The 19,003-nt window shown below is 43.2% G+C and overlaps 1 protein-coding gene and 1 pseudogene across 8 annotated transcripts in view; both read left to right on the top strand.

Moving 5' to 3' along the window:
• Positions 1-19,003, top strand: part of DMD (dystrophin) — a 2,485,149-nt gene that overhangs the window by 2,291,515 nt on the left and 174,631 nt on the right. The gene's annotated exons all lie outside the window — the stretch shown is intronic.
• LOC309621144 (melanoma-associated antigen B1 pseudogene) lies at positions 1,559-17,646 on the top strand (annotated as a pseudogene). The gene is made up of 2 exons (XR_014249874.1): positions 1,559-1,691; positions 5,457-17,646. The product of XR_014249874.1 is annotated as a melanoma-associated antigen B1 pseudogene (transcript).

The raw sequence follows: 19,003 nt of genomic DNA, 5'->3' as shown, positions 1-19,003 counted from the left end.
ACTGTTGTGACTGTTCTCTCCTTTGCAAAATATTCTACTGCCTTGGCTTCTGTATTAGTCAAGATGAGCTAGGTTATGTTAGAGTGACAAATTAATCCTGAAATCTCAGTGTTTTACCACAGCAAAGGTTTATTTCTCAACAACACTACATGTTCAATGGGTATGGGGGAGGGAGGGGCATTTGGGGGTTTTCTCTGGGGCTCACCTATTCATCAAGGCAGGGGAGAGTGGACAGAGAGTCTCTAAAGGGCTCTTCTCTGATTCGGCCAAACCCATCACTTCTTCTCCCATTTCATTGGCTGAAACCAGTCATAAATCCTCGGTTAGCCTCAAGCGGTCTGAAAAACGGAGCTTTCCATGTGCCTAAGAAGAAGGAATATAGAATTGGATTTGGTGAGCATAGCACTGTCTGCTACAGTTCTTAAGACACTGCCCTGTCCTGGTTCTTCTACCTCTCAATCTGTTTTTTTCTCTGTCTCCTCAGTGGACTTCTTTTCCATCACCCCTTGGGGAACTGGTGCTCCCCAAGTTACCATATCCGGTCCACTATTTTTTTTTCTCCCCACAACTATCCCCAGGTAACCTCATCCACTCCTCCAGTTCTAACTGCAAACTGTCTGCTGCTAACTTCTAGATCTATTATCCCAAGCCCTGACCTACCCACAAAGCTTTAAACATAAACCCAACTGTGACTGATTCAAGGATATCTCAAACTCAGTGTGAAAAAATATAAACACGTGATTTTTCTCCAAACCTCATTCCTCCTCTTCCTGTATTCTTTGTCCCAGTTAGTGGCAGCATCACGTTTCCAAGTCTAGATTCCTCCCTATCATTCCCACCTCTTAATTTTGTATGCCATCTTAGCTAGGCTCTGCTGCACAGTTGTTTAGTCAGTTATCAGTCTAGATGTCCACTGTGAAGGTATTTTTTAGATGCGATTAATAGTTAACTCTGTAGGCTTTGAGTAAAGCAGATTACCACCCACAGTGTGACTGGGCCTCATGCAATCAGTTGAGGGCCCCAAGAACAAGGACTGAGGTTTCCTGAAGGAATTCAGCCTCAAGACTGCAAGACAGGGACTTCCCTGGTGATCCAGTGGCTAAGACTCCGTGCTCCCAATGCAGGGGGCCCCGCTTCGATCCCTGGTCAGGGCACTAGATCCCACATGCATGCTGCAACTAAGAGTTCCCATGCCGCAACTAAAGATCCCGCATGCCACAGCGAAGACCCGGTGCAGCCAAAAAAAAAAAAAAAAAAAAAAAAGAACAGACTGCAACACAGAAACCCTGCCGGAGTTTCCAGTATGCCTGCCCTGCTATACAGACCTTGGACTCAAGACTGTAACGTCTGAGTTTCCAACCTACTGGCTTGCTCTATGAATTTCAGCACCCTGACTTCCCGCCACTAGGGCCTCGGGGAGGTGAGGGCTTTGTTTGGAGGCTGGAGGACTGGGGACCATAGAGAGAGGGCTCCCAGGCGCCGATAGACGGCACCGGCAGGACGCAGGGAGCGCTGAGCCCCGAACAGTGGGCGGCCCCGCCGAGTCCCGCCCCTGCCGTCAGCCCTCGGAGACCCCACGCAGGGCCGGATGCGGCTCCCCCCGACTTCCGCTTCGGAAGCGAGGAGCCCGAGCGGCAGCCGCGGCGTTTGTTCGGCCGAGCGTCGGTTTTCAGGACTCGTCCGGAGCCAAGGTGAGGCCCCGAATGTAGCCTGAAGGGACCTTCCCGACCCCCTCCCCCCGTAACAAAGGGGACCCACCCGCCTCGCGCCCCTGCCTGCCATCAGCAGCGTGGGCCCCTGATCTGACGTCTATGCCCGAGGAGTCCTGTTGGAGTCGCCGTCTGGAGGGCCTCAGGGAGTGGAGGGCCTTTGTCTAGAGGGGGCCGCTTCTTAGGCACAGGGTGTAGTCTTGTCCCCAGCAGGTGAGAAGGTGGGACCTTCAGAGCTAATGAGGGTCCCTCCTTCCGAAAGACGTGACTGCGCGGAGCCCCCGCCCGCCTTCGCTCGTGCGATGCCCTAGAGTAACTCAGGCTGCGAGAACCCCTCACTTCTGCCTGGGGTGGGAAGTGGGGTTGGGGGCTAGGGGACGTTCGCGTCGAGAAAGGCCTTTCTATAAAGGGGGCAGGACTTCCCTGGCGGTCCAGGGGTTAAGACTCCTCGCTTCCACTGCAGGGGGCGCGCCTTCGATCCCTGGTGGGGGAACTAAGATCCCACCTGCCACACGGTGCGGTGCGGCCAAAAAGGAAGGGCGGGGGCATGGACCTAGAGGGTGTGATGTACGCCAAGTGCAGTAAGTCAGACCGAGAAAAACAAATGCTGTATGATTTCGCTTACATGTGGAAGCTGGAAAACAAAACAAATGAACGAACAACAGAACAGAAACAGTTATAGATACAGAGAACAAACAGGTGGTTGGGGGGAGGAGAGAAATTAGGTGAGGGCAACTAAGAGGTACAAACCACCAGTTACAAAATAAATGCGTAATGGGTGTGAAATGTAAACAGGTAGGCGGGTGGATGGATGGATAGATAAGGCAACCCCGTTAAGCTTAGGGAGGAGACTTGGCCCTAAAAGAAGCAGCGGTAGGACCATGAGTGCTAGTAAGCAGACCTCTCCTCAAAGCAGGGAACTGCACAAATCAGCAGCCCTGCTCTCAGATCTGGGAGTCCCCAGATAAGGTAGCCGGGATGTGGAGGCCCCGACTCCTCTGGTGGGAGCTTCGGTCTGAGGCATGCAGATCCGGGTCAGTGGAGGGAGGAATCCCAAACCCTAGCCGGACTGGACGCCCAAGTCCTGAATGAGGACTGAGGGAGCCACCAACTCCAGAACAGCGGGGTCGGAGAGTCCCACCCTTGCTGTTACCAGGCATAGCCGAGCCCCAGATCAGCTTTGGCAGAACGAGGCTCACTCTGACTGTAAGCTCAGGTCCCAGGAAGATGAGGACCTTTTCTGACGGTCATGGGCTCACGTCAGCAGAGGGCAAAGTCTCAGGCAGGGTGCAGGGTCAAGGCGAAGATCCTGAGTGAGGAAATGGAGACTGCTCCATACCCAGTGGAGAGAGCTGCATCTAATGCCGCCTCCCTCTGCCCTCAGCCCCGGGAGGCCCCGGGCGGAGCTGGCAGGCTCAGGTGCCCCCTAACTTCTGCCGGTGGGCTCTGAGGGAGATGAGGGCCTTGGTTTAAGGGCTGGCTGCCCGGTTCAGCAGAACAAGAGGAGTCCCAGGCCACGATAGATGTCAAGGCACAAATTCTATGTGAGGACTGAGACAACCAACTCCCCCAGAACAGAGGAGACCACACAAAGTGCCGCCTCTGCCTTCGCCCTGGGAAGCCAGGTTTAGAGCTCTCAGGCTGAATTGCCCTCTCGGTTCCTCCAAGGGTGGTCTCAGGGACATCAGGGTTTGGGTCTAATGAGAGAGGCCTCATTCAACATAGGGAAGAAGCCTGGTTCCTAACAAGAGTCAAGGTGGTAACACCGAGTGGAGATGAGGGAACCCCACCCAGAAGGAAGTGAACCACATAGAATCTCATCCCTACTCTCAGACCTGGGAGGGAGACTGAGGCATGGTGAGCTGATGAACATCACTCACTCGTCCCCGGCCCGTGGCAGGGAGGTGAGGCACCTCGTTGATGGGAGTATGGGCTCAGGTCAGCAGCCGGAGGCTTTCCAGGTAATGCCAGGAACCAAGGAGAGGACCCTGAGAATTGAGGGGACCAGCTACACCACAGTAGTGAGGGCAACAGAATCTCTTCCTGACTGTCAGCATTGGAAGTCCACACACAGTTGTAGCTAGGGAGACAAGAAAATTTTCTTTCTAGTGGGTCTCGGGGAGTTGGGGGCCTTAGTATGAGGGGATAGACTTCAAGTCAAGACACACAGGATGTCCAAGTCCTGCTATGAGTCGGGGTGAGGACAGTGAGGGATGACGTAGATGAACACCCACCCAAAGCAGTGGGGGCCCACAAACTGCCACCCCCCTCAGCCCTGGGAAACCCCAGGTAGAGGTAGCCTGATGTGTCACCCCTCACTTCCAGCCCCAGGGACTCAGGCAGACGTGGGCCTTGATCTGAGGCCAGAAGACTCAGGTGGGCTGAGGGAGGAGCCTAGGTCCCGTCTGAGTGAGGGCTAAAGAGGCCAACGATGCGGGAACAGTGGGGTCCCGCGGAGTCCAGCCCCTGCTAGCAAGCCAGGGAGGTCATGGACGGGGGTGACTGGAAGTGGCTCACCCTTTCTTTCATCTTGGGGATCTCAGGAGGGTGAGAATCTTAATGCGATGCAAGCGAACTCAGGTCAGCGGAGGGAGGATTTCCAGGATTTGCCAGGACTCACGCAGAAGATGCTGAGGACCGTGGGGACCTGCACCCCATGCCAGCGGGGGCCCCGCAGAGTCCCTCTCCATTGTCGTTCCTCGGCGCCCCCGGGCACACATGTCAGGCAGAAGTGCCCATCAGTTCCCCACTCAGAACTCCCAGGGAAGTAAGCATCTTGGTCTGATGGGTCAGCAGAGGGAGGAACCTGAGACCCTCCCCTGAGCGAAAAATGGGGACCGTGAGCGAGGACCACACGTTGTAGGGCCTCAGCCTGCCTGCTGCAGCTTTCAGCCTCTGGAGACTAGGGGCACTGTGGCCGGGTAAGGCCATCCTCACTTCCACCGTTCGGGCTCAGGGAGCTGTGGGCCTTACTGTGAGGAAATGTCCTCAAGTCAAGAGAGAAAGGAGCCCCCAGATCCTCCCAGGAGACACGGTGGGGGCTGTGAGTGACGACTGAAGGTAGCACACCCCCCTTCCACCGAATCAAAGGAATAGGAAAGAGTCTTGCCCAGTCCTCTGCTCAGCCCTTGAAGGCCCAGAGCATGGTTGTCAGGCGGAGGCGCCTCATCTCTCTGTATCATTTCTCAGGGAGATGAGATCCTTCGTCTGAAGGTGCCACACCAGGGGCAGAAGGGGGAGGGGGGGCGGATCCCAGACCCTCGGTATCGACAAGATGAGGACGCTGAATGGTTGAGGACCAGCGAGTTCAGGACAGAGCAGGCCCCACAGAACTGTCAGCGCTGTCCACCCCGACAGTGTCCATGACTCAGTTCCTTCTCGTGGGTCCCAGGGAGCTTTGAGGTGGCACCTTTAGAGCAGCACAGGAAAGAGGTCCCGGCCCTACCAAGAGTCGATGTGACAATCCTGTTTGTGAACGAAAGGGACCCGTGGAACCCAGAGAGGGCCTACCCTCCCAGGATCTGTGGTCACCGCCGTCAGCCACAGGCAGGGCTGGCAGGCTGTAGCCTGAGGCTCACTCACTCTCACTTCTTACACTGGGTTCTCAGGGGACAGGCTGACCAAGAACAAGAGCCTAGTGGCTCCTAGAGCAGTGCCCTCAAGGGAACGTGCAGAGCGGCCTTCTTCAGGCCAGGCTGGTGCCTCCCTGCTGAGGGTGCTCACGCCCTCTCACCTTCCCTCCTCCAGGTTCCAGCATCACCTGCTCTCCTGCCCACTCCCCCGCTTGCTGTCCCTGCGCATAGTCATGCCTCGGGGGCAGAAGAGTAAGCTCCGTGCCCGTGAGAAGCGCCGCCAGGCCCGGAGGGAGACCCAGAATCTCGGGGGTGCCCAGGCCCCTGCAGCAGAGATAGAAGAGTCGCCCCCCTCCCCCGCTTCTGTTTCTCAGGGTACTGCCCCGAGCTCCCCTGGTGCTGGCACTCGCCAGGAGCCTCAGGGAGCCCCAGCCACTAGCTCTCGTGCTGCAGGGGTTTCATGCCCAGGATCTGATGTACGTGCCAAGGGCCAGGTTAAGGCCAGGAAAAATTCCTCCCAGGCCTCAGCTTCCGATGAGAGCTCTCGCAGAGATCCTCTAACGAAGAAGGTGGGAATGTTGGTAGACTTCCTGCTGGAGAGGTATCAAATGAAAGAGCCCATTATAAAGGCAGACATGCTGAAGCTTGTGAACAAAAGGTACAAGGGGAAGTTCCCTGAAATCCTCAGGAGAGCTGCTGAATGCCTGGAGCTGGCCTTTGGTCTTGACTTGAAGGAAGTCAAGCCGAGTGGTGATTCCTATACCCTTGTCAGCAAGCTAGATCTCACCGATCAGGGGAGTCGCAGCAGTGGCAGGCGGTTTCCGAAGAAGGGGCTCCTGATGCCTCTCCTGGGTGCGATCTTCTTTAATGGCAACCGCGCCTCTGAGGAGGAGATCTGGGAATTCCTGAATGTTTGGGGTATTTATGATGGAAGGTGGCACTTAATCTTTGGGGACTCCAGGAAGCTTATCACAAAATGTTTGGTGCAGGAAAAGTACCTGGTGTATCGTCAGGTGCGCAACAGCGATCCCCCACGCTATGAGTTCCTGTGGGGCCGGAGAGCCTGGGCTGAAACCAGCAAGATGAAAGTCCTGGAGTTTGTGGCCAAGGTCAACGGTACCGTCCCCAGTGCCTTTCCACTCCATTATGAAGAGGCTTTGAGAGATGAGGAAGAGAGAGCCCGAGCCAGAGCTGCAGCCAGGGCTCCTACTCGTGTCAAGGCCAGTGCGCGTTCCAAGGTCATGTCTAGCAGTTCCTCCCACCCTCAGTGAGGTCTGAGGCAGCTTCTTCACTTTGTGTTTGACCAACGCTGCCAACCCTTTAAGTAGTGAGAGGCTAAGCTGGGGCTGGAAAGATCATAATATATCTCTTCTTTGTGTCCCTGTTTTACACTAGTATCTTTCAAATGTTGTTTCTTTCACTAGAATGTTTATTTAGATTCAGAATCCAAGTTTACAAATGACATGGATCACAGATTTGTTGTTGTTTATCGGGTTTAAGAGTAAGAGTTTTGGTACTGTGTAGTACGATTTGAAAAATCCTTGCATCTTTTTGGGGTTCTGGAATGAGATAATATGGCTTTGGAATAGGAATTTTGTTGGCAATGTGAAAGAATGCTGTGGTTTTAAAATGGATGAAAACAAAGTAAAGTTTAGTCAAATTTTGGTTTGTCTTATTCACCTTTGTCTTTCTCTTTGTAAAATTCGAAGGTATACACCTAGATGTCCTTAGCTTATTCAAGAATGCCGACAAAATTAAATAGTAATAAATTACATTCCTCACTCAGTGCCTCATTTATTCCCATCTTTAATTGAGCATCTGCTCTTTGGAAGGTTCTGTGCTGGTAGTGATGGTGCTAAGATAAAAAAGACCCTGCGCCTGCCTGTAGATGTTTAGAGTAGAAGAGCAGCTATTATGTAAGGAAGGTGGTGTGATGAAAAAACCCAGTGAGGGTGGTGGGGAGAGAGTCCAGATGAGAGCAGTGAAGTATAGCTTGTCTTAGCCGGAACACTTTGAGGCTTGGTATTTTGCAAATCCCTCCTTGGGAGGTAATTTTGGGTTGGCTGCCTGGTGGGCTAGATGAGGCTGTGATGATGGTGAGCAGGGGCCAGACCCTCAGATGGTGGGCCTCAGAGTTGAGAGGCTAAGCCTGGAATGAGAAACTGCCCTCAACAGTTACTTTGGGATTGTGAGTAAACCAGAGAGAATCTCCGCCTGGAGAAAGAATAGAAGGGGTCCAGTGCTTTTGCCCCGGTGCAGGTGAACACAGTGCACCAACAAACCAGGTGTTTTATGCATATGGTCGCCTTTGTGGTGGGATGCTGAGAAGCCCCTGTGCTGGCACTCTGCGCCCTGAGCTGGAGGAGCCCCAGCCCGCTCCATTAATTCGTTATCGGGGTTTTTTAATTGGAGTATAATTGCTTTACAATGTTGTGTTAGTTTCTGCTGTGCAACGAAGTGAATCAGCTGTACGTATACATATGTCCCCTCCCTGCTGGACTTCCCCCCACCCATCTAGGTGGTCACAGAGCACCAAGCTGAGCTCCCTGTGCTGTGCAGCAGGTTCCCACTAGCTATCTATTTGACACATGGTAGTGTATATAGGTCAAACCTAATCTCCCAATTCATCCCACCCTCCCCTTCTCCCCCGTGTCCACACGTCCGTTCTCTACCTCTGCGTCTCCATTCCTGCCCTTTGGATTGTTTTTCTCATACCCAGAACACATGCTTCTGAGTATGCTTAACACTTTGGCTTCTGCTTTCAAGCTTTAGGTAATACAAATGAATCTACTACATCATGAACATTAAATTTCTCTTGTAAGTTTATTCCCAATATTCAAAACGAAGAGTTTCTTGGGTTTTTTTTTTTTTTTGGCTGGTATATAGGTCTTAATTTATTTTAGCACATTTCCCCCTGAATAGAGCAGCCAAAAAAATTTGAATCAATTGCGTATATTACCAATACATAATACTAATTCACACACTCTAGAAGTATACTGAAAGCTAACTCACAGTGTCTCTTACAAACACAGACAAATACTCAATTTCAAGTACACTCTAGTGAAACACACATGCACACTGGACGCTTTAAGAGCATCTCCTATATCAACACTGTTCAGTCAACACTACCTCACTCGGCACAGGAATTTTACATTTGAGTTCTATTTAAGCAAATAGATTCAACATGCCATAAACCAGATAATTCTTACCTTTCTTCAGTGATCATTTTCTGCTATTATCATTCAAGGGATCGGGTCTTCTCCTCCAAAGACCCTAGGATTGAAACCTTGCCCTTTAACTTACCTCTGATAGCACACTTCTGTAATGTGTCATCAGTCTGGTATCTACAGTCAGCTAAGAAGACTACAGAAATGGGTTTACTCAAGTGTGAAGAGATAAAATCATGAAATGTAAGAAGAAGAAAGAATCTTAGAGATTATCCAACCCAAATTTTTCACCTTATAGATAAGAAAACGGAAGTCCAAAGGAGAAAGTAATTTTGGTAAGGTGGCTAAAACTGGCCTAGAAAACTAGATCTGATGAGACCTGGTCCCATGGTACTTCTACAAAGCCATGGTTGTTGGAATAGAAGGCATATGGTTGTGCAAGTAGGAAATTTACAGGTAGTCCCATGTGTTTGTATAGTACTTTCTAAAACCCTTTCACATCTGTTACCCCATTTGATTCTTGCAATGTCCCGTGAAGGGTCTGAATAGCATATATGCTTATCCTCATTTTTCCTCAGCTGTGGAAACTGAGGCTCTAAGATGTTTTGATTTACCTAAGATCACTGACTGTGGAGTAAAAGGTGGAATGTAAGTCATTTTTCTCTAAGCTGAGGGCTTGTACTGTGGTGCCATGTTTTTGATTCATTCCTCCTGATAAGCAATACAAGGGGAAAATGTTGATAAGCATGTCTCTCTTTCATCCCCAGGCCAGACATTCCAACTTTCACCTAAGCTTTGGAAAATATTATGTTCTTTCTTTAGCTAGCTTGTTTAACCATTTGTTTGCGGGTCAGAACTGTGCTTTATGTTGTCACTTAACTGATATGACCGTTTGAGATCTACCCCAGACTGCCACCAACCCCTTAAAACCCTGCCCTGTGTCTCACTCTGTAACCTAAACAGTCCTGTCCTACATACATCTTAAAAGCAGCAAGCATGGGGAAATTTTTGATCTCCATATAATACAGAGGCAGGTATAAAATATGGCTATGGAAAACAACCAGCAGGTGAGGCTATGACACTGTGATTTTAATCTAAGCCTTATTACTACACTAAAGTATTTTACTTCAATAAATGGATCCAAAAATATGGTGTAGTTTTTCCTAAATGCTGTCAAAACAACAGCAAATCATTAGGCTGTACTGTTTGAGTAATATGTTGCGTTCAATGAATTGTTTTCAAGGGCATTTTCAAACAAGTTGTTTAAATCAGATTTTTTTTTTAACTTGAAGAATAACACATTCAGAAAGAGTACAAAAATGATAAGTGTTCAGCGCAATGCAATCATCACAAAATGAACACACTCATGTTTACCATCTAGAACAATGAATAAAACATTATCAATATCCCAAAAAGAGACTCTATCTATCTATCTATCTATCTATCTATCTATCTATCTATCATCTACCTATCCAAATATCTATCTAAGAAAGAGAAAGAGAGAGAGAGAATAGAAGCAAATATGGTGAATGGTTGATGGGTATTCTTTTAACTTTTTGGTAGGTTTGAAAATTTCAAAATAAAAACGTTGGATAGAAAGATAATACATTACTAATACCTCAGAAACTACCACTTCTCCCCTGTGCCCTCTCCCAAACACTACTCCTCCCTTATCCTAAAGGTAACCACTACCCTGTGTTTTTACTACCATGGTTTAGTTTTGCCTGTTTTTCAACTCTATAAAGATGGAATCATACAGTTTATAAACTTTTGTGTCTGTGACTCAACATTTTGTTTATGAGATGAACCCACATTGTTGCATGTAGCTGCCATTCATTTTCATTGCTATATGATATCCTGTTATAAAAATATACCATAATTTATTTATCTATTCTATTGCTAATAGACATTTTGGTTCTTTTCCAGTTTGGAGACATTATGAATAAGGCTTCTATGAACATTCTTTTTTAAAAAAATATTTATTTATTTATTTAGCTGTACCGGGTCTTAGTTGCGGCACGTGGGATCTTCGTTGCAGCACGTGAGATCTTTAGTTTCAGCATGCAGTGTCTTTAGTTGCAGCACGTGGGATCTAGTTCCCTGACCAGGGATTGAACCCAGGCCCCCTGCATTGGGAGCTCGGAGTCTTAGCCACTGGACCACCAGGAAAGTCCCTCTATGAACATTCTTTTATGTGTTTTTTGGTGCACATGTGCATAGATTTATGTTGGGTATATATCTGGAAGCATGAGGGTGTGCATATGCTGAGCTTCAGTAGATACTTCCAAACACTTTTCCAAAGTGGTTGTACCAGCTTACACTCCCACTAGCCATACATGAAGTACTTGCTTCACATCGCAACAATACTTGATATAGTCAGTCTTTAAAATTTTAGCCATTGCAATAAGTGTGTAGTAGAGTCTCAATTGATTTTAATTTGCATTCCTCTGGTTACTTATGGGATTGAATATTTTTACATGTATTCTTGGCCATTTTGGGTATCCTCTTGTGTGAAGTATCTATTCAGTCACTTGCCTACTTTTTTATTGGTTCATCCCTCTTTTTATTATTGATTTGTAGGAGTTTTTTATTTAACATATTCTGAGTTACAGCCCTTTGTAAACTATATGTGTCACAAATATCTTCTCTCATTGTATAGCTTCCTTTTTAATTCTCTTGTGTCTTTTGATGTATAGATCTTTCCAATACATAACTTTTTCTTTATAGTTAATTATTTTTGTGTGCTATTTAAGGAATCTTTGCCTAACCCAATATCATGAATATTTTCTCTTACCTTGTCTTCTAGAAACCTTATTTTTTTATCTTTCATATTTAGATATATAGTCCACTTGGAGTTGTTTTCTTGTGTGTGTCACTTTTGAGATAGGAGTTGTTTCATTTTTTACAACATAGGTATCCACCTGGCCCAGCACCACTTCCATTCTTGAAATAATCCCAACTTGGTTGTGATGTATGACTCTAAACATTCATTTTTGGATTTGATTTGCTAATATTTTGTTTAGGATTATTGCATCCATGTTCATTAGCGATATTGGTCTGTAATTCTTCTCAAGCTTCGGTATCAGGATGATTCTAGTCTCATAAAAGGAAGTAAGGAAGTACTGCCTCTTCTCTGGAAGAGTTTATGTAAGATTGGTATTTCTGCCTGTGATGTGATCTGGTCCTGAAGTTTTCCGCAAGGGAAACTTTATAATTACAGAGTCAATTTCTTAAATATTATAGGGCTATTCCAATTTTCATTTTCTTCATGTATCAGTGTTAGTTAACTTAAAGCAGATTAAGATACCCTAAGATTGCTATGGTCAAGTCTTGCTGCTCTAACCAGAGCCTGCAAATTTAAATGCCAACTGAGGCTAGCTTGCTAATGTAAATGAGCAAGGCTGGCCAAGTGTAAGGTAATCAGAGCTGGTGGGGACTACAGAGTGCATGCCCCTTTACAGAGTGGTGAATGTCAGCTCCAGCCAATTATTACCATGTAAGAAAGGGAGTCCAGTATAGCCAAATGATTCCCTTTAAATGAGAAGTCAGAAATTTAGATCACTCTTAAAAAATCTCTGAACAGTTAAGTGTTGAGTAATTCACACAAACAAACAAAAAACTGTATGGGCTCAACAAAATGTGTACATGTCAAATATAGCCCAAAGATTGCTAGTTTGCAACTTTTACTCCAAACTAATAAAAAAGCACAATAGCACAGATATAATTTTAATTTTTAAATAATAAAATTCATTTCTGTTTGACATTTATTTTAACTCACATTTGAATATGAGTTTGTTAGTTTATCATTTACTGATAAATGATAAATAAATGATACCATATATTTTTTAAGTTTCGATTTTAAAACACCCAAGTCTGTGAACAGCTAGAATATTTTCATTTACTCTCATGCTTTTATATTTGCTTTTTCCTAAATCTTATTTTGATGAGAAACTTAGTATTTTTTTTCTTCCAGTTTTATTGAGATATAATTGACATATAGCACTGTATAGTTTAAAGTGTACAGCATGCTGATTTGACTTGCATGCATCATGAAATGATTATCACAATAAGTTTAGTGAATACCCATCATCTCATACAGATATAAAATTGAATAAATAGAAAAAAAATTTTTCCTTGTGATGAGAACTCTTAAAATTTACTCTCTTAACAGCACGTTAATTATATTTATCATGTAGTACATTACATTCCTAGTACTTACTTTACTTGTAACTGTAAGTTTGTACTTTTTAATTTTTATTTTATATTGGAGTATATTTGATTAACAATGTTGTGTTAGTTTCAGGTGTACAGCAAAGTGATTCAGTTATACATATACATGTATCTGTTCTTTTTCAGATTATTTTCCCATTTAGGTTATTACAGAATATTCAGCAGAGTTTCGTATGCTATACAGTAGGTCCTTGTTGGTTATCTATTTTAAATATAGCAGTGTGTACATGTCAGTCCCAAACTCCCAATTTATCCCTCCCCCCCACCTTTCCCCTTTGGTGACCATAAGTTTGTTTTCTAAGTCTGTGAGTCTGAAGAAACTTAGTATTTTTTGGATTTTCCAAAGGACTGATTTGTAAAAGTCAGTTTTACAATTGTCTAGATTATAGTCTACCTTTTCTCAAGTAAAGCTGGTTAGTCTCATTTTAGGTTATTGGTTTTTTTGCCTAGTTACATTTCAAGGTTTTATATGGTGAAGGAATCTCAGATTCCTTTTAATTTTTTCAGGGAATTGAGATTACTTTTGATTAAGATCTGTAGATCAGATACTTAGGATAGAAGCATCATGAATGAAAAACTATCCATAGGAACACCTTTCTAAAAGTATTGTTTTCATTTGTTCAACAAGTATTTATAGCCACTGTACTAGGCAAGTGGAGACCACAAAAATGCATAGAGACTGCTGTGACTGTGTTTTATAGTCTTGTAGTATAATGACATATATGTAAGTATAAAATAGTACACTAAAAATATAAGAACTTTGAATAATCAAACCATTTTCAAATTGTATTTATTTGACATACAACAATTCATGTATTTGGAGAAACAGTATGTGTCTAAGGTAATTTTTCAGCTAATTTCAGGACTAGGTATTATCTCATTATTACCACCATTACCAAAGACATTACCTATTTATCTGTACTTCTAGGGAAAATTCAAGAAATTAGAATAAAAGAAAAATAGTTAAATAATTGAAAATAAAATAATAAGTGACAATATTATATGAAGAGTTAAGTAGTGTTTTTATATAATTCACTAAACTAAAAATCAAATAATCATTTAATTTTCTAGTTTATAAAGTACCCTGTATATATTATCTCATTAAATCTTAAAAAAACACTGTAAGGTATGTAGGATAGGTTGCACTGTTCTCATTTTTTTGTCAACAATAGTGATATTTAAAGAGATTATGTGAGGTCTTAGTCTGCTTGGCTGCTGTAACAAAATACCATAGACTGGATACCTTCTAAACAACAGAAATTTATTGCTTTCAGTTCTGGGGGCTGGAAGTCTGAGATTAGGGTGCCAGCATGCCAGGTGAGGGCTCTTTTCCAGGTTGCAGATTTGTGATTGTGTCCTCACAAGAAGGAAGGGGCTAGGGAGCTCTGTGGGGGTCTCTTTTATAAGAACATGAAGTAGTCTAAAAGTATCATTTTATTCAGAAAGAGAATGTTTATGAGGGAAACATTTGGTATTTTATTTCAAATATCAGTAGAGACAAAAATGCATCTGATTATGAAAGCAGATAAATGGAAGGTATCTCAAATTAATAAAGGAAAAAGTGGGAAAAAAGTTACATATATATAAAATATATATAACATATAATATATATAGAATATATAATTATATAAAATATATAAGTATAATAACAATACTCATAATAACCCCAAATCCGCATATCTATCAATGGTCCAATGTATAAATAAAGTGAATGAAACTTGAGGGTGAATGAAGGAACTACTGTTATACACAACTACATTGGACAAATCTTACAAATAGATTGAGGGAAAGGAATGCACAATATATAATCCCATTTACAAAAATTTTAAAGACAGATAAAACTAATCTGTGGTGTTTGTAGTCAGGATAATAGTTACCTTTGAGGAAGAGGGAGGGACTAATTATGGGAGGGATGTAAGCAGGACTTCTGGGTTGCTGGTGGTGATTCATTTCTTAATTTGGGGGTGGTTATAAGAGTTTGCTCACTGTGGTATAATTCATTGATCTTTACATTTAAATTTGTGCAGTTTCTGTATGTGTATCGTTTAATAAAAACATGTTTAAAGTGCTAAAAAAAATTAAAAAGAAAAATAAATGAGAAAACAGCCCAATTTTTTAAAATATGCAGACACTTCATCAAAGAAGATATACAAATGGTAAATAGTACATAAGGGATACTCAATATCATTACTCAGTTAGGAAATGCAAATTAAAACCACAAAGAGATAAAATAGCTAGCATGCCAAGTGTTCACGAGGATGCAGAGGAATTGGAACTCTCATACACAGGAAAAAGAACTCTTGTTTTGGTGAGGACATAAAATGGTGTAACTCTTTGGAAAACATTGTGATAGTTTATTCGTTAGGCATACAACTAGCACGTGATCCAGCCACTGCACTTCTAGCTTTACACCCAACAGAAGAGAAAATATATATCCATACAAAGACTTGTACACACATGTTCGTAGTAGCTTTATTTGTAATAGCCCAAAGCTACAAACAACAAAAAATAAATAAATAATAAGAACACAAGTCCCATTGATAAGGGCTCCACCCTTATGACCTAATCCCCTCCCAAAGGCCCCATCTACTAATACCATCACCTTTTTCGGGGGGGTTAGGATTGATTGCAACATATGAATTTTAGGGAGACAAACATTCAGACCACAGCAGTGATTTTTTCCAACACCACAGAGTGTTAGAGCCTAGGTTCCAGCATTTTCTAACTCAAGTCTGGAAATCTCTGTCATTTCATGTAAGACACTTCAAAGGTTCATAGAGGAGATGGCTGAGTGGGCTCAGGCCTGGTCTTCAAACTTTCACATGTTTTTCTGTTAATCTTTTTTTAAGTGTTCTGTGAAGCAAATAACTGAAACATAACTTTAAAGGGTCTATTTACTTTTTAAATTCAATATGGAACCAACAAAAATTAGAATTTATTCTCCATTTAAAACTATCTAAACAACCAAATAAACACAGCTATATCTGTATTGTCAGTTATAATGAACATTTTTTTTTTAAATTTTTGACTGCATTGTGTCTTCATTGCTGCGCACGGGCTTTGTCTAGTTGCGGCGAGCGGGGGCTACTCTTCCTTGCGGTGCACGGGCTTCTCATTGCGGTGCCTTCTCTTGTTGCGGAGCACGGTCTCTAGGCACATGGGCTTCAGTAGTTGTGGCACACGGGCTCAGCAGTTGTGGCTCGCGGGTTCTAGAGCGCAGGCTCAGTAGCTGTGGCACACGGGCTTAGTTGCTCCGCGGCATGTGGGATTTTCCCAGACCAGGGCTTGAACCTGTGTCCCCTGCATTGGCAGGTGGACTCTTAACCACTGCGCCACCAGGGAAGTCCTAAACATTTAATTATAATTGTGTATCAGAATGGTAACATTTTATGACCTCATATTTCTTTAAGAAAAGCAAAAAAGTTTATAGAGAATGTTAGTACTAGTTATACATCCAAAAGTCCTACAAATAAGATTTTGGAATTTTCTATTATTTATTTATTTTAGATCTTGGACTAATTGAATAAATTAGAACAGCACAAATTTAATTACACTGGTAGGAATCTTTCCTCCAAAGTTGGCAGCTGTCAGTTATTCTTAGCATTTTGGACAGGATTCAATGTAATAAAATCACCTGTTATTTCTGATAAAATGGGCAAAGCACACATAAAATCTCTTGGTTTGTCTTAATGTCTCTGTGGCAAAAAATTGACGACACTATTGAGTTCCTTTGTCCTTTCCAGACAAAAGCGACCTCTATATGGCTCTGTAAGTCTTCAATTCAGGGGTATAACCGTTATCTTAATGGGATTGTACTTGATTATCTGATAAATTGTTGGCAACCTACCCACATTACTTCCTTTAACTGACATAAAATTCACTCAGTTGACCAGCTTTATCTTACAAGTAGTGAAGGGAAAGGCTTTCTTACTCCTGTATGCACCTGGATTTCAAGCCTTTGAAAAAGATTGACGATACCAAATGTCCTACCTGCCCTAACTAGATGATACCCACAGACTCAACTAGTGAAGGAAGTGCTTGTCTAAGGTATACGGCATTTTCTATTTGGAGAGGAACAAAAACACTCTCGTGTTCTTTTGACGTTCTATTCCCTGACTAGTGTCCCAGTTCAAACCATTACACATCTTACTGTCCCACTGCCTCTTAAATCTTGCTCCTCTCCCTTTTTCCTTTGCTTTCACTCCCACTCTTCTTCCAGCTACCCTGAAGCGATCCTTTTCTCTCCCTCAGTCAATTAGCTTACTGACTGACTGATATATCCTTTTTGAATATAGAATCCTAATACTAGTTACCATTTTGAAGACTGCCTGGTTCAGACATTTGTCTATGGGGAAGAATTCTTAATCACTCACTGTCTTTGATTGGAGTATTTGAAGGAGACTTTAACTGGAGGCTTTAAAGCATCAGAAAAGATTCATTGAGAATGACTGAACTCATGCTATGTGAACGGGAATTGTTTACCATTGGCTATATACTTAATTGAAACCTGATTAGGTATAAAAACATATAACTAAAAAATTTCAGTAAACACAAATAAATGAATGTGTATATGACTAAATGCATACCAGGGCATTCTGATCTTAGCTTTCAATTCCTCCTTATCAGGAACTAGAAGATTCGGAAAAAGAGATTTTATCCCAATCCTGCTATAGATTACACTTTTCTCCCAACATCCAGTTTATATTGATCCTCTTCATTGGGCTTTATTCCAGTCTTGAGCCACATACGTTGCTTTCTTCTATCAGAACTTTTAATACTCATTGACGAGAATTCTTGATCTCTCTGCAGTTGCACCAAGTGCAGATTTGAAATAAGGACTCCTCATCAACTTGCTAACGCATGCTGTGTCCAAGATGTTATGCAGAGTGCCTGCTGCCAGTTACATGTCACCTGGAATGTTTTCTCTCTCTCCTGTGTTTCTCTCACTTCCTCTCTCTCGCTCTCTCTCCCCCTCTCCCCCTCCCCCCCCCCACCTTTCCCGCCTCGTTCCCTCTTCCCTTCTTCTACCTTTTACCTTGCATTGTGGGAGTAGAAAAATTCTATTCTCAGTGATCTCAGACAGATAAACTTTCAGATTAGAGTCTAATGGAAAAAAAAAAAGCTATTCCATTATACAGGTGTACAGATGTCCTATTATCAGGAAACCTCCTGTATAATAGTCTTATGCTGAACTTCCTCTTTATGTGCAATCTGTATGGGCTACACTTACACATGGTAGGCATCCCATAAGTATTAGTTGGTTTAATACACAGACTTCCTAGGCATTGGTTTGTGCTAAAATGTATTGTTCAAATAAAAGCATTCCAGTACAAATTGAACAAAGAAAGAGAGGTCCTGATTGAACACAGAGAAACATTGATTCTCAAATATTAATGTGCATAAGAGTCGTCTGAGAATCTTGTTAAAAATCCAGATTCTGACTCAGTAAGTCTAGAGTGAGATCTGAGATTCTGTGTTTCTAATAATCTCTTTGGTGCCGCCACCGCCACCGCCGCCGCCGCTGGTGGTGGTCTATGAACCACACTTTGAACAGCAAGGCAGTAGATTATTTTTGACTTACCCATTCACTTGTTCCATCATACCTCTCAAAACAGATTTCTGACTTTAAAACAGTTTAGAGCACCAAATAAATATTGTCATGTGCCTCATTTTTCAACATACCATCTTGAATCAAAATCATTTGATAAACTTCCCAGGTGTGCATATCTATTGTCATTTTAAATAGGTTCCAGTGAAATGATGATATCTAAGTAGAAGTATAGGGATAAATGACTTTTAATAATTTGGTTTTTGTTTAGAATTTATGCTTCTACTGCCTTTTGAAAGAATTTGTGAGGCTTAAATATATAAGAGCACAAGATGAGGCAGTGACAGGAAAGCCCAAGTGCATCTGACATCCTAGCTTATCAGGTCTAGAAGACAACCTCTGTTACTTGGTAGCAAGCTGGTGGGGAAGATTGGTGTTCAAAGCTGTGTTTTCCCTAAGGCAAAACAGCATCAAAATATATAAAGCTTTTTACTTCTGGCATGAGTGATAAAGATGCAGAACTGAGAAGCAGGTGAAAAAACTTAGCTTATGCTTCTAAAGGCTAATTTTATATGTGTTCTTGTCCAGCTATTCTTGGTAGGTCCAGCTGCTAGTTGAACAGGACAGGTGGTAATCCCTGTTCAGTGGCTCATTATCACCCAGAGGCTTTGATGTGGCTAATACATAATCAATCAGGTTCTGAATTTTAATATTCTTCCTATTTTCATTTCATTTGTTTTACCTGAATTTATTTTCCAAAGTCCCAATATGATTTTG

The sequence above is a fragment of the Balaenoptera borealis genome, assembly GCF_965194805.1.
Source record: "Balaenoptera borealis genome assembly, chromosome: X".
NCBI lineage: Eukaryota > Metazoa > Chordata > Mammalia > Artiodactyla > Balaenopteridae > Balaenoptera > Balaenoptera borealis.
This window is presented reverse-complemented; position numbering and strand designations above follow the sequence as displayed.